Here is a 6,280-nt window from a genome sequence, read left to right as displayed (position 1 = left end):
ATGTGTTTTCAAAACAACCACATATAGTCAAACATCAGCAAGGCAAGTTATTCTAATATTGCAGTAGCAACTTTCCAGGCACCAAGAAAGAAGGCATGTTGCAATAACTTTAAGACAAATTGCTGACAACATAATAATTGTCTTTTCCTCTCAGAGAAGTAAGAATTTTCCAAGCACTCTTGAGGACTGTAAGCTTTTCTGTGCTCTTTGAAATCATCAAACTTTAATCCTGGTTAGATACTAGTCAATATTTCCAGAGGACAGGAAGTGCCACGTGACTCTGAGTATCAAGCTTATAATTGCTAATGAAGGACAGCTACCTGCATTACCTGAGTGGTAACTGCGCCGTATGCCCGGACGATAGTATGAATGTTCACCTACTCATTCATTCATTCATCCCATATTTATAATCAGCAATTAACATAGGATTCCTGTTCTAATAGATTTTTCAGGCTGATGTGAGAGGTGATAGGAGAATGTAGATAGACACTGAATAAGTATTTCCAAGGCACTTAGTTTTATAGAGAAGAGGGCAGTTCTCTATGTAATAGAACTAACTTAGTCTAGGAGCATGTGAAAGAGTACTGCAAAGAAGGCCACCAGCCTCTTCTCCCAACCCTCTAAGCACCTGCCACTCTAAGAAATGAGGTCTATTTTCCCTTCCCTTGAACCTGAGCTGGCCCCTGTGGCTTGCTTTCATCAATAGAATGTGGCAGCGAAGATACCATGTGACTTCCAAGCATAGTCATTAAGATCCCTTATAGCTTCTCCCCTTGGAAGCCAAACCCATATAAAGAAGTCTAGCTGGAGAAATCTCACAGAGAGAGAATGGGACCCAGTCAGCCATCTCATCTGAGGTCCCAGATGTGTGTGTGAAGCCACCTTGGACCCTCCAGTCTCAGTTAAGCTGGTCTAGTGCCACACAGGGCAGAAATTAGCTGTCCTCAACCAAGCCCAGCTACCCGGCAGATTCATGAGCAAATGAATGGTGGTTGTTTTAAGCCATTAGGTTTTGAAGAGAAATGGATAACTGAAACAGAGTCAGGGAGTTTTTCTGGAGAAAGTTTTATTTAAGCTAAGACTTGAAGAGTGGGCACAATTTGACTCTTCAGGAAAGAGTTGGTATTCCAGGAAGATGGAGCAGCCTGGTAAGACCTCCCAGGCTGAAGGAACATGACACCTTCAAGAACTAGAAGCAACCCAGTATGGCTAGAATGTAGGGTAGTGAACATGGGGGCTGGGGAGACAGAGGAGGCTGGTAAGTAAGAAAAGAATATAGCTGATACTTACTGAGTGTCAAGTGGATGTTCAGACCTTCATCTAGCAGACATAATCAACTTAGCAAAAACGAAAGTAAGACCTTTGTTCAGAGGGAGGAAGTTCCATGCCATGGATGTTTCTGGCTATTAACACAAAGACATGGCTGATTACAAGTAAGACCTGAGGAGAAGGAGAAGATTCATTTATCCAACAAATATCTGTGGAGTACCAGTACCATCTTCATGGGAGAAAGAACTCTCAATGCATTTCTGATAAATATAAGCCAGTGTCATGCACATAAAAAGGCCATGTTCCAGTGGTCTACACATACACACATCCCTCTAAAGTCAGAAGGTGACTTAGAGTCAGGCAAATGTGTTCACTGAATTTCACTGAGCTTCATCTATAATATTGGAATAATAACCTTCCCTCTATAGGATTATTGAGGAGTCTTAAATGAGAAAAGTCTATGTAAAGCACCTAATGAAATACATGATAGGGCCCAGCGAGGTGGCTCATGCCTGCAATCCCAGCACTTTGGAAGGATGAGGTGGGTGGATCATGAGGTCAGGAGATCGAGACCATCCTGGCTAATGTGGAGAAATCCTGTCTCTACTAAAAATACAAAAATTAGCCAGGCACCTGTAGTCTCAGCTACTTAGGAGGCTAAGGCAGGAGAATAGCTTGAACCTGGGAGGTGGAGGTTGCAGTGAGCCCAGATTGTGCCACTGCACTCTAGCCTGGGGAACTCTGTCTCAAAAACAGAAATACATGATAGGTACTCAAAAAGTGACAGCAAATCAAATATTGTATGGATATAGTACACACCAAGGCCAGGCATATCTTGTTACATAAGCAGAAATGGAATTTAATCAATTATGACAACAGAAAAAGTGCCATTATTTTGCTTTCTTATTATATTTATTAGGAAACCTATTTCTACCAGCAGATATGGACTAGCCTAAAAAAAGTATAGGTTAGCAAAGCCTTCTTCTGAATCCTTTCCTATTCTCAATGGCATGATAAGTCAAGAGCACATCGTTTGAGCCTGTTTGATCTGGTGATGTTCAAATGTGCAAGAAGGAACTTAGTCTGATGCTTACTATGTGCTCGACTTAAAGTCATCTAACTTTCTCAGCCATCTCCAGTGATAGATATTAATTTTCTCATTTTGCCGATGAGTAAAGCAAGGGTCAGAAAAGTTACCGACTTCCCTGGCACTAGGCCCCACAGCCAGAAAGTGCCTCAGAATTCAAATTCAGGTGTACCTGACATCAAAGCCTGTGCTCTTTTCCCTAGCAGGCCTGTGTTTAGATATGCTATTACTTCTGAAGGAAGTCATCCTAGTTTAAACTTATGGGATCTCACAAAGGGCCTACACTATCTTCTTAAGGACCACCATAAGTCAGTGGCTATGTTTCTTTTTTTTTTTTTTTTAATTGAGATGGGGTCTCAATGTCACCCAGGTTGGAGTGCAGTGATTAGATCTTGACTCACTGTAGCCTCCACCTCCCAGGCTTAAGCAATCCTCCCACCTCAGCCTCCCAAGTAGCTGAGACCACAGGCGTGCACCACCACGTCTGGCTCATTTTTGTGTTTCTGGTGGAGGTGGAGATTTGCTGTGTTGCTCAGGCTGGTCTTAAACTCCTGAGCTCAAGCAATCCGCACTGCTTGGGCTCCCAAAGTACTGGGATTACAGGCAGGAGCCACCATGCCCAGCCAGCTGTTTTCAAAGCAACAAATATATCAAAGCAGATGAGCACAGAGAAGGTGAACTGTTCTTGGGAGAAGTAGCGCAATGACTGTAGTCAGCTTACTGGAGACTGCTCAAGAAAAAGCCAAGACGGAATCTTCAGCAGCTGCTGTGATCTCATCTGCTTATTTTCATTTTTTTCTCTGAGAGTCAATAGAGATGATTTCCAAGGGCTGCTTTAGCTCCAGGTTTCTATTATCTCACAAATTCTGCAATATTGGAGTTTAGAGCTGTTCTTTGGAAAGGTGGAAATGTTGATGAGCGGAGCTCTGACTCCTCTAATCTTGGGGCCTGGCTTATTCATATCTAAGAATGGACTCTTTCTAAGACAATTCAGGCCAAATGACCTCTTCCAAGGGAGGAAAGAAATAGATGTTTATTAAATTTCATTATGTGTCAGGCAGTGGGCTAAGAATTTCCCCTTATGTTGTTAAACTCTGGCAACCCAGACTATCAAGGCTGACTTTGACCTGAAAGCAATCCAAGACAAATCCCATCTTTACCATTGGTAGCTGCTGAGGAGTAGCAGTGGGTAAGCTGTGTAGAGATCCATTCATCCATGCAGCAAAACACTCGATTGGCTTGAGATGTGACATTCAGAGCAAAAAGCAGGACATTGCTCGGGAGAATTACAGAAAAGGGCCAGGTAAACAGCAAGTGATCACTTTAGTGCTATGGTGAGACATGCCCAGGCAAACCCCAGAAAACAAGGGGATAGCCAGCTGTCACGGGGGATGGGAGACGAATGGGCTTTCTATGGGACACCAGGAAGGAGGGTAAAGCAAGGGGGAAAGACAGCAACAGACCCTATAAGAAGCAGCCAGAGAGGTGACAAAAGTAATAGGCATGATACAGACTATAGTTTTCCCATCAGGAGCCAGAGCCACGCAAACATCAGCCCATCTCTCGGATATGATAGGAAATAACGCCAACAATTTCCGTTCTGAATACTAAGGACAAAAACGAAATTACATTGCCTGCGGTACAAGGGTTGTTAGACTTCATTTAGTCCCCAAATTAATCCTGAAGTCCAAAAGCGAAAGGAAATTGGAACAAAAAAGAACCCGAGGCTCAGGGCAGCCGAAGAGGGCTCTTGGAGAGGAGAAGACCGCTGCCTGAAGTCGTCAACAGAGGGAGCTGGGAGGCTGCTAACCCCTTTGATTGCAGCAAGGACGGGGTGTCTGCGCAGAGCTGCCGGCTCCCCGCGCGGGGGCAGGAGTCGACGTCGGCAGTTACGCGCTCGTCAGAGGCTCCCGGGCGCCACACACGATCCCGCGAACGTGCTCGGAGAAATACGACCTCAGCGCAGGTGACGCGTGGGCAGCTGACGCCACGGTGATGTGTGCAGATGCGGCGGGGGGTCTGACTCAGACCCATGGCGAAACCCACCCGTTTCCTACCTTCAATCCAGCAGGATGCCCGTCATGGAGAAAAAGGCAGAACCGGCTTGGGAAGACACAGGAAATCCATCCCTTTTATTTTCCTTATTTTATTTAATTATATTCATCCCTTTTGTAAGGGATCTCATCTCTCCAGAATCGGCATTTTCTCTAACAAAGCAAATGTTCTTGTCCTTAAATGGAAAGAAAAATAAGCTAGAAATGTCCCACTGTGGTAACAGTAGGAATGAACTAGGGCCTTAGAGAACCAGCCTAAAATTGACAGTGGGGCTATAGCTCCCTGGCAGAGGAAGGATAGCTGCGTTTCCCTGGCGAGGGGTCCACGTGGCAGCAGAGAGGGGTTAAGTTCCATGACAGCAGAAACCAACTGTGCCTAGTTCGATTCATCCTATTAACCTCAGCCCTTGGCAAAGTGCCCAGCATGTAGTAGGTGCTCAGTACTTTAGTGTGGACTGAATAAATGAACAAATAAATGAATAAAGGCCAAGCCTTCAATCCAAACAGACCTATATTTAAATTCTGGCTCTTAATTCCTATCAGTGACAGTGTATTGGGCAAATTATTTGACCTCCTCTTGGCCAGAAGCTCTTCAGCAACAATGACCGTGCCACACTCATCACTAATTCTCAGTGTCTGAAAAACAACAGGTGCTCAATAAAATATTTTATATAAATGAGATTCTGTGCCTCCATTTTTTCATCTGTAGAAGAGGCACTATAATATTTACTTAGTAGGGTTAACTGTTATGAAGGGTAATGTAAATTCCTTGGTACACATGAGAAGTACCAAATAAATAGATGGTTTATTCTGTTTTTGTGTGTGTGTGTTGGAAAACATTGCCCCTGCTTTCTGTTACCCTCCTCCAGGTAATCCTCAGATGTGAACCTGGGACACCATGGGCTTTTCTAAGGACTTTGTAGTGACTGTTTGTACCCTGCCTGTCATCACCTGTGGACCCTCTAAACATCTAAGTTTGCACTCAGAACCATGCACTCAGAACCATTCCAGGGGTGTCCTGATTGAGGGGCCCTGAGAAGAGCTAATTATCCACTTCAGCCCAAAGTTGGAGATTGGCTGCTAGCAATAGGAGAGATGGCAGCCTCAGTGCTGGAACCAGGAACAAGTCAACCAACTGTCTGGGAGCCCGGGCCTGTTTCTCACCATCTTCTTAGCCCAGGGTGGAACCAAGAAGGAGAACACTGCCATTGAAATGCATCCTGAAAAGAGCCACAAACCAAATGTCACAATTCAGGGGGCTTCTTGGTCGAAAAGTGATGCCTGAAACGAATTCTGGCCAGATTTTCCTTGAATTTTACTTTGGGAAAGATACAACAGGGGGAATCAATGCTCAAAACTACAGAAGAGAAATGATTCCAAAAGCTTCATGAGGAGTTTTACAACCTCAGGACCAGAAGCTCTCAGGAGGCAGACATTTGCAACTCTAGGGCTTTGTAAGATGAGCAAAGACAATTTTCTTTCCAGGGTGCTTAAGGACAGTGTTGTCTGTGGAATTCTTGAGGAGCTACTAAATTCTGTGTTTCAGTAAGATGATGAGACAAAGAAAGCTCAACAGCAACTATTACTACTTGAAGATCCTTTTTCTTTCTGCATGGGAATGGATTACAAGTATCTTTTAGGGAGTAGGCAATGATGATATTCTGCATTTGTAAGGTGCTTTTACATTTCTTACCAAACAAGTTTATGTTTCTATTGCCTGCTTTCATCTTTAAAACAATTCTGTAAATTAGATATCAGGCACTTTTAGTCCCATTTTACAGATAGAAAAACTGATATTTGAAAGGTCTAGTTTATTATTCAACCTTACATTTAATTAGAGGCAGATCTGAAGTTTGCTTCCATCTGCAGT

This window comes from Saimiri boliviensis, chromosome 15, assembly GCF_048565385.1.
Source record: "Saimiri boliviensis isolate mSaiBol1 chromosome 15, mSaiBol1.pri, whole genome shotgun sequence".
NCBI lineage: Eukaryota > Metazoa > Chordata > Mammalia > Primates > Cebidae > Saimiri > Saimiri boliviensis.
The sequence above is the reverse complement of the archived record's forward strand: the minus strand, read 5'-3'. Positions refer to the sequence as shown.